The sequence below is a fragment of the Priapulus caudatus genome, unplaced genomic scaffold, assembly GCF_000485595.1.
Source record: "Priapulus caudatus unplaced genomic scaffold, Priapulus_caudatus-5.0.1 Scaffold1516, whole genome shotgun sequence".
In the NCBI taxonomy this organism is placed as follows: Eukaryota; Metazoa; Priapulida; class Priapulimorpha; order Priapulimorphida; family Priapulidae; genus Priapulus; species Priapulus caudatus.
Genome location: NW_014578577.1, coordinates 11,069 through 20,477, shown reverse-complemented (window position 1 = coordinate 20,477; position 9,409 = coordinate 11,069). Strand labels below are relative to the sequence as shown.

Genomic DNA, 9,409 nt, shown 5'->3' with positions numbered 1-9,409 from the left:
CTACTGGGATGTGGTCGTGCGTATATATCTCGCTGGCATCTTCACAACCACGGACCCTGCTGTGTGGCAATGGCAATAGCTATCACTTCAGTGGCTGCTGTTCGGAAGCTATCTCCGTGTTTCTCGCCTGGTTTCTAACTTTCTTCTCTATTTGCAGAGCGTAAACGGCGGAGGGACACGCAGATTAAAGGCGGGCTGAATATTGATTGCTTCTTGCGGGGATGCCGCATTAGCTAATTGATCAGTATCGGGGAAAGATGGAGTGGCTATCATTACGCGATCAATAGTCATCAAAAGTTGTATTAGATATCGAAATTTATAAAGGAAGGAATCAAATTAATCAATCAAGCCAATCAATCAATCAATCAAACAGCCAACCAATCAATCAAGCAATCAAGCAATTATTTATAAATTCTTTAATCAAGAAATCAGCAATAATCGAATATGTACTATTTATTCTAGATTCAATATGTTTGGCATCTACGTCGTCATGTTTCTGGAGATCTTGCGCACGCTCCTGCAAGTCTTGCCTCGTCTTCTCCATCCTCATCCGTCGCATTCGGTCTCCTTTCTACATCTACTATCGGACCGAGCGTAAGCTAACCACTGAAAATTCACCATACGCGGTGTACCCACGCCACGCAGGCCACGCACGCACGCCACGCACGCACGCACGCACGCACGCCGCACGCACGCACGCACGCACGCACACACGTTACGGCCGCGCACAACGTACGTCCACGCACGCACCACCCACGCACGCGCACGCACACGATCGCACGCACGCACGCACGACGCACGCACGGACTCACGGAACGCACGCTTACACACACCACACACACATACACACACCACACACGCCACACACACACACACACACACAATACCGACACACTAACGCGTCTTGTGTTCTCCTCTCCCTCCCTCTCTCTCTCTCTCGCAGCCGAACGAAGCGCATAAGAACCCGGGCATCTCGCTACTGCGGGTGACGACGATGATGCTGGGAGAGATCACGCTCGTCGACTACTTTGTGCAGCCTTTCTTCGACGACGATCCGGACACACTGCACTTCCCGTTGCTGACGATGATGTTCCTCGTCATGTTCATCTTGCTGATGCCTATACTACTCATGAACCTGCTGGTGAGAGTGCATCATTAAGCGAACAGACATATTTGCTTATTTTCGCATTTTTGATTTTCATATTTGCGTTTTTGCATTTTGCATTTTTGCATTTTTGCTCTTATTTCATCACGCTTTACTACGTCTATAATATGTCTCTGCGAGCCTGCACCGACGCTCTCGCTCATACTATTGGTGCGTCTCTAGCAAGCTCGAACCCGTTCGTACTACGATTTACTACGCCCAACAACGTTTAGACCACCCTTGTGTATGTTCGCATTACCTTTAGTTCGCTCAGAAATACGATCCTTGCAAAACTTGGTGTGTATAAATTGGGGTGCTACCCTGGCAGCCCACCAGTTCAGGTCCACATTATGGTGAGCGCAACACTATACTTCATGCCAGTGTTTCTCGTAGAAGGACACACTCGACATTACTTTGATTGCCAAGCCCTCTGATTCCAGGCAACACTTTGATGGAGATAATGGACTCCTGCCACCTTTTTGCGATTTCTTTGCCTCGGCTTTTTCCCTTCACGCCTCTTCCCTTTGTCCTTTGGCAGGCATAAGTTGTGTCCAGTTAGAAAATATCTTGATGTAATCATTGACTAGCCACGGCAGAATGAATGATGACATGTTCTAAACGCGGCGCGGTATTTTATATGATCGTGCCAGCGCATCGTGCGCGTGTATTGGCGCGCAGTGCAGGCCGAGGTCGAGCGTTACTAGGCGCAGTGCAAAGCCCGTTCGAACGCGATTGCGATCTGATTGTCGCAATAAAGACGCAAGTAGCGCAGTGCAAGCGTGATGCGTGGCGCTGAGGGTGTGGCGTGTGAAGCTTGTTAGCTGCAATGAGATTGGGTAAGACGCACTTAGATCGATGTATGACGTAATTTAGATTGTAATATCGGCGCGGGCCCGCGCTGGGCGCCCAATTAGCCACGCTCTCAACCACGCTCCAATACGCTCGGGCAAACTTTTTGCAGCGTGGGGCGATGGTGATTGCAGCGTAGCTCTAGTGCTAAAGGCCCATTAAACGCTGTCTGTCTTTCGCGCCGCTCTCTCTCTCTCTCTCTCTCTCTCTCCTCTCTCTCTCTCTCTCACTCACCCTCTCTCTGATATTCTCTCCGTCTCCGTTTTCTTCTCTTTGCTCTCGCTCGTTCACTTTCTCTTTCTCTCTCGCTTTAGCGTCTGCTTGTTGGTATTAGTGTTGTGGTCGAATCCTGTGCCGCCGTGTTGTTGTTTGTGTGTGTGTGTGTGTGTAAGTGTATTGTTGTGCGTGGTCGCGTCGGTACCTTCCACGGTCTCTCCCGTGATGTTTTGTGTGTTGTGGTGTAGTGTGTGTGTCGTGTGCGTTGGTGTTGGTGTGCTGTAGTGTTTTGTTGTTGTGCTTTTGTGGCTGTGTGTGTGGTGAGTGTTTTGTGTTGTGCTGCGCGCGCGGATGTGGTGGTGAATGTGTACGTGCGTGTGTGTGTGTACATGCGCCCCTGTGCGCGATGTGCCGTGCGCGCACAAACACATGCGCGATCATTTCATGAATGCTTGCTTTTCTCGCTTTGCAGATCGTTTGGCCGTCGAGCACCATTAGATCGTGATAGCAGTGAACAAACTTAAGCGGATCGCAAACCATGGTGCGCGCTCCACACTGACATGTCAGCAGAAATTGCCCCTGAAGTTGTATCATACACACGGACCTGTCAGAGATGTCGTCTATCCAACCGAACCGACACAGCCAACTCGCCTGTCTGTGCGCAGTACGTCAATCCTCACTTGCTTTTATTATTCACTTTAATTTACATATTTATTAGCTTGTTATATAAACTATCATTAACGGGTAATTATTAGATCTCTTACTTAGTCATAATGCATTATCATTGTGATTCATTCAGGAACTATATATAATATCGTAGGTGTGTGTGTTTCCGTTGTTCTACATGTGTGTGTGTTTTGGTGTGGTGGTGTTGTGTTGTGTATGTGTGTGTGTGTGTGTGCGTGTGTGTGTGTGTGTGTGTGTGGTAGAGATATCCCCTATTCCCCAATATATTATTATTTATTAAAATCTTTTAATACAATTATCTTATTAAATGTAATTGAAATACAAGTGCCACTACTGAAAACAAGTTTTTGTCTATTTTCCTGTTAGTGCCTAGACAAGCTGTACGACGCAGCTGACGGTTCGGTCGCTCGATGGGCATGACGATAGGCCGACGTCCACGCCTGACGAGCTGACGGTCGAACTCTCAAGCAAAAGACCAGTAAGCTCTTCGATGTGCTTCTATAGCAGAAATATATGCCATAGTTATGATTCAATAGGCGTGGTGTCGTGTGCGTGGTGGCTGTCGTTTGTGTGCCGCGTGCGTGCGTGCGGCGCTGCATGTGTGTTGTGCCGTCTGCTGTTTGTGTTGTGCCTGGTGCGGCGGGCTGCGTCGGCGTGCGTTGCGTGCGTGCGTGCATGTGCGTGCATGTTGTGCTGCTGTGTGTGTGTGGTGTGTGTGTGCGGTGTTGTGATGGGTGTCCGTGTGTGTGTGTGTATATTATATATATATATTATATATTGTGTGTGTTGTGTTGTGTGCTGTGCTGTGTTGTGTGTGTGTGTCGTGTGGTTGTGTGTGCTGTGATGCGGCGTGTTGATTTTGTGTGTATAACGTACTAGCGGGATAACCGGCGTTCCCGGGAAAATCAATGGCGTTAATCAGTTGGTGACCGCTTGTTGAAGGGCAATATCTCTAACAATATCTAACATCTGATCTATCCATGCATCATCATCCCATTCCATGCCATTCCATTGCCATCCATCCCATCCGATCCCATCGCCCCACCGCAATCCATCCGATCCCATTCCCATCCATATAACCATATCCCATTCCATCACACCGCATCCCATCCCATGCCATGCCATCGCATGCCATCCCATCCCATCCCATCCCATTCCATCACACCGCATCCCATCCCATGCCATGCCATCGCATGCCATCCCATCCCATCCCATCCCATTCCATCACACCGCATCCCATCCCATGCCATGCCATCGCATGCCATCCCATCCCATCCCATCCCATGCCAAACAGTACAAAATAATAAGAAATCAAAAGATAAAACACATTAAAATAAAAAAGCTAGCGGGATGCCCCGCCGTTGCCCGGGGAAATCAGTGGCGTTACTCTGTTGGTGACCGCTTGGTTAAAAGGAAAATACCCCAAAAAATATAATTATCTATCTATCTATGCATCCATCCATCCATCCATCCATTCCATGCCATCCCATCCCATCCAATCGCACCGCATCTCATCCCATATCCCATCCCATGCCATCCAATGACATCTGATGCCATGCCATGCCATGCCATTGCATGCCATCCCATCCCATGCCATCCCATCCCATCCCAAACAATAAAAAATAATAAGAAATCAAAAGATAAAATACATTAAAATTAAAAAGTAAAAAATTAAAAATAATAAAATAAAATAATATAAAAAATATAATAATATTTGATCTGTAACCTCAATAGGCTTCCGTGAAGTGTTCCCGTCAGTTTGTGCTGTTATTATCATGTACCATAGTTTATTCTAGATTTTGACTAAACGTTTCAATGTAGTAAAAAATGTTACATTTTGAAATTAACGGTCAAGTGGCAGAAGTACATACTAAACAGTTCAAAAGTAAAGAAACAGAATTCCCGAGGTGGGATTCGAACCCAGAATCAATAGTTTTGGAGTTCGATGCTTTATTAATTCGTCCACTGGGGCGGTATGGTTACAGAACATGATTAAGGTTCTACACTGGGCAGTCATTTTCCATAGGCGGCCATACTTGCCAAAAAAATCCCATAAGTTTTTTTTAGAAATAACAATGCCATCCTCTGAATCCAAGTCGCAAGTGACACCATATATGTTATTAACCAAAAAAAATTCCCATAATTTTTTTTGTAAACAAAATTTTGCCAGCACACACTCGAAATGGCCAATTTACAATGTGAATCTGCACAAAAAGTAGGCTTTCTTTGAAAATTCCTGGGCCTGGAAAAAGTACGAGTTCGCCGTGGCCGCACGCACCTCCAGCAACCAGCCAGTCAGTCTGTAGAAGTACCTAGTAGAACAGGAACAGAGTGGCTATATGCCCGGCAGCCGGCATATATCTGACGGCTGCCGGGCACGGTCTTTATATTGTTACTTTTTCTAGATGATGGTTCGTTGCAACAGAGTGGACCTGCTCTATCATCCTGTCTGCCAGGCATATCTCAACATGAAATGGTGACTAAATTACATCAGCAAATCAGAGCCAGGATCAGAGCTTTATATAGTTAGCTATATACTCTATCAGCAGTGAATAAAATTTGTCAAATAATAAACTAACAATAACTAAATATTATAATAACATAAATACATATTTACCAATTAATAAAAGCATTTATAATTAATAGGTAATGAACGAATTAATCGATTTAATAACAATTAATAACAATAATTGTAGTAATTAAGGAAAAAATAACATTGTTTTTTTATTCACTCCCGATTTCATGTACGGAGCTGACTCCTTATATTCAGTTTATAATCTACATTCACGCTCCGTGGTCCCTCTACACAAGCGGGTCTCTAACTTCATCTTCGGTGACGCTCCTACTTTGCCCGCGCCCGTGTTTTAGGAACGCTTACGGTTTCTACCTGCACTTCTTCGTGCTGGGACTGTACCTCGTGTTCGTCGCCGCCCTGACCCTCTACGTCACCATTAAAGAGCCGATGGACCACTCACACCTCTCCGACGAAAGATGGGACAACATCACCAACGCCAACGACGACCGTTGGTCAATCGTTGTAAGCTACCGCGGCGCCATCTAGCGTCGCGTTTGTCTACGTCGGCGGAGGAGGTTACGGATGCATTAACTTATTTGAAGTTATCGTGTGACGATCAATACGTACATACGTGCGCCGAAAATAATGATTCCACAATGGTGGAGGTTATATGGTGAGGGCACTATATAACAACCGCCAACACAAATATGAGTGCAGGTTTGTTGTTATATAATGAGGGAACCATATAACAACCACTTACACATATATGGGTGCAGCGACGAGCAAGAAATGCAGAACTATCATCAATAATAAACGGGGATCGATGTTAACTATCGATCAATGATCGATGACTGTGTATCACAGGCAGGCATCTCGATCCTGAGATAACGGTAGATATTGAATAACTATCGACAAGTTATCATATCTATCGACAATCATTGATCGATAGCTGTGGTTTGGCTATGCATTACAGGAAAGCATCCCGACCCTGGACCTAGTCATGCTGATTACCGTGACGATCTTTAGCGCTCTCAGCATCATCAAAGAAATCTTTCAGATAGGTCAACAGGTAAACNGTAGCGGATTAGCTATCACTGCTCATTACTGCATTCGGGCCTTCAGCACAAAGTATCGTATGATAACGGGGTGTATTTTATCTGTCGCGGGCCTGCTGGCCAGTGGTTAGTAATAAAAGCCCCAGCATACCCGGTGTGAACACCGTTACTTTGTTGTCGCGTCTTATGAGTTGCGTGTGGATTGGTCGTTTCTGTCAAGGAATTATACCTGGGCCAAACATCAGGGCCCGGGATAACGTCTTGTCGGCGAAAAGGCAAGTTCGTTACACATATATCAGGAGTAAAACATGGAAAAGAAATTTTAATGGAAAAATGGGATTAAATACGCTATAGAACTTGCACTTGCCTATATCTAAATGTCACTCACGTGTAACCGCTTACGCTCGCACGCATGCGCAGTTATTGTGTGTCTGTAAACTGCAAGCATCGGCTAACGTATTAATCGTTAGGATTCATTAAGTGGGCATATATAGATAGTGAGACGGTATGTATATATGTGTAACGAACTTGCCTTTTCGCCGACAAGACGTTATCCCGGACCCTGATGTTTGGCCCGGGTATAATTCCTTGACAGGAACGACCAATCCACACGCAACTCATAAGACGCGACAACAAAGTAACGGTGTTCACACCGGGTATGCTGGGGCTTTTATTACTAACCACTGGATCAGGCCCGCGGCAGATAAAATACACCCCGTTATCATACGATACTTTGTGCTGAAGGCCCGAATGCAGTAATGAGCAGTGCTTAGCTAATCCGCTACACCCTACATGATCAGCTTGCAGGGCGGACAAGCCACCAGCAGCTGGAGATCAGTGGGAGGGTGAGAGCTTCTTTGCTAATGCTCACCAAGCTGCGTGTTCATTGTCTTGCGTTGTGTGTCCATGAGTCAGAAAGCAGACAGCAAGCTGCGTGTTCATTGTCTTGCGTTGTGTGTCCTGGAGCCAGGAAGGAAGCAGCAAGCAGCGTGATCCACGTCTTGCGTTGTGTATCCTTACGTAAACTTCTGACTGAGCTCTGTTACACCCTACATGGTCAGCTAGCAGGGCGGACAAGCCACCAGCAGCTAGAGAGCAGTGGGAGACTGCGAGCTTTCCTGACTGAGCCAAGCTGGCTCTGTGTTGCTTTGGAGCTGGATGCCGCAGCTTATATACAGCCGTGGGACATCAAGTGGTCACAGCCATGTGACCCCTACGTGTGACCTGCAGGTGTCCCGCCTAATTAAACCATAGGTCAAGCGGTGCAGCATGCCTTTTTTCAATCTGCCGTACGTCGCCGTACGTCTTTAAGGTTGAAGTAATGCTGACGCATGCTATAGTGTGTGTTGTACAGTGGGTCGAGTTCGCTACATATAGTGGCTACACATGGACGATCAAGCAACTGCTAGCGGTTCACGCTCACCTGCTAGACAAGGTCGATAAAGACGGGGTAAGCAACGCACGCAGCCGTACATGTGACCTACCAACACTTGTGCGTAATTTTATTACTTTTTTATCCAAAGCATTTGTACTTGATCACACGCGAAAACATCGAAGGTACCACTACGAATAATACAACCAAAGTAATATGAATATAATTTCCTTAATAATAATATATTTTAATAAAATATAATAAAAATAAATACGTTTAGAACACGGCGCTTCACCTAGCAGCGGAGAATGGACAGTCGAGGGCTGTCCAGCATCTGTTGGACAGGAATGCCACCGTGAAGGTCAGGAACGATCAAGGTCAGACGGCGCTCGGACTCGCTGTAGAGATGCAAAATGCGGAGACAGCGTTAACGTTTATCAACAACTGCAGGTACCCTGACCCCGACCCTGGTCTTAAACCGAATCCTGACTCTAAGCATAACGCTAACTCTAACCCTAACCCTAACGCTAACCCTAACACTAACCCTAACGCTAACCCTTGTAAAGACGCGTTTATATGTAATAATTTAGATTTAAAAGAATCAAGAAGAAGTTTTGTGTTCACTAAAGAAATATATTGTTTACAATATACAACCGTCTCTACGTCGCTCCCTGTCCCAGTCTCGTCTCCCAGTTCCAACCTCGTTCAAATCCCTTTCTTCCTATATATATATGGCTCTCTCGTCCAATCACAAACTAGCTCTACTCGGCACAACCAATCACGCACCACTCCCATTCGTCGTATTGCGCGCAAAGGTCCATATGTACAGCATATGTACACTGCGCTAGTTTGTAATCCAACTACTAACTGCCTAATTCCCACAACCTAACTATTTATAATCTATATTCTAAACGCCCAACCCTTCTCCTATTGTCTACAATTACTAATGCAATATAACATGTGCAAAACAAATGTTACACCGTCACCCTATGCTTATCCTAACCCTAAACCTAACCCCATCCTACACAGACATACGTCGCGACCACTTAATGGATAGTCTACGATCGACATTTTAAATTATGAATCAACGCGGACATTCCACCAACCGTCGTCAATAAATAAATCATTCAATCATCGATTAGTCGCTAATAGCCCGACAAGAACACTACTATCAGCGTTAGGGTAGCAGGGGAAGGGGATCTGCACATACTCGGGTGGCAGATGTAGATTTACTGACGATTGCTCCTTGCTTGCAGGTGGCACGAAATCATGAACGCGAAATCCGGAAACGTGTGCGTCATGGGACGAATGATCCAGCACCTACCGGAAGTCGCCACGGTAAGCACGTGACCACACGTCACCGATGACGTCACGTCTGCCGCGAGCGTGAGCGAATTAACACCGTTTGCCACGTAATCACCCGAGGAAATACCAATATTTAATGGCAATTAGGACAAGCTATTTAATTATCGATTGCATTAGCCATGCGATGTGCATGTCCGGCATGCGTGTATTTTTTTCCTAGGTCAATCAAGAACATAGGGCTCTAGTGAGCGCTGCCATTGGTTTAT

At 45.9% G+C, this 9,409-nt stretch overlaps 1 long non-coding RNA gene across 1 annotated transcript in view; it reads left to right on the top strand.

Annotated features, from left to right (window-relative positions):
- The first annotated feature begins 9,151 nt into the window (after nucleotides 1–9,151).
- The window catches only part of LOC106816878, a 1,499-nt gene continuing 1,241 nt past the window's right edge, over nucleotides 9,152–9,409 (top strand). The window contains exon 1 of the long non-coding RNA XR_001394949.1: nucleotides 9,152–9,176. This is a non-coding gene — a long non-coding RNA (uncharacterized LOC106816878). The remainder of the gene's footprint in view (nucleotides 9,177–9,409) is intronic.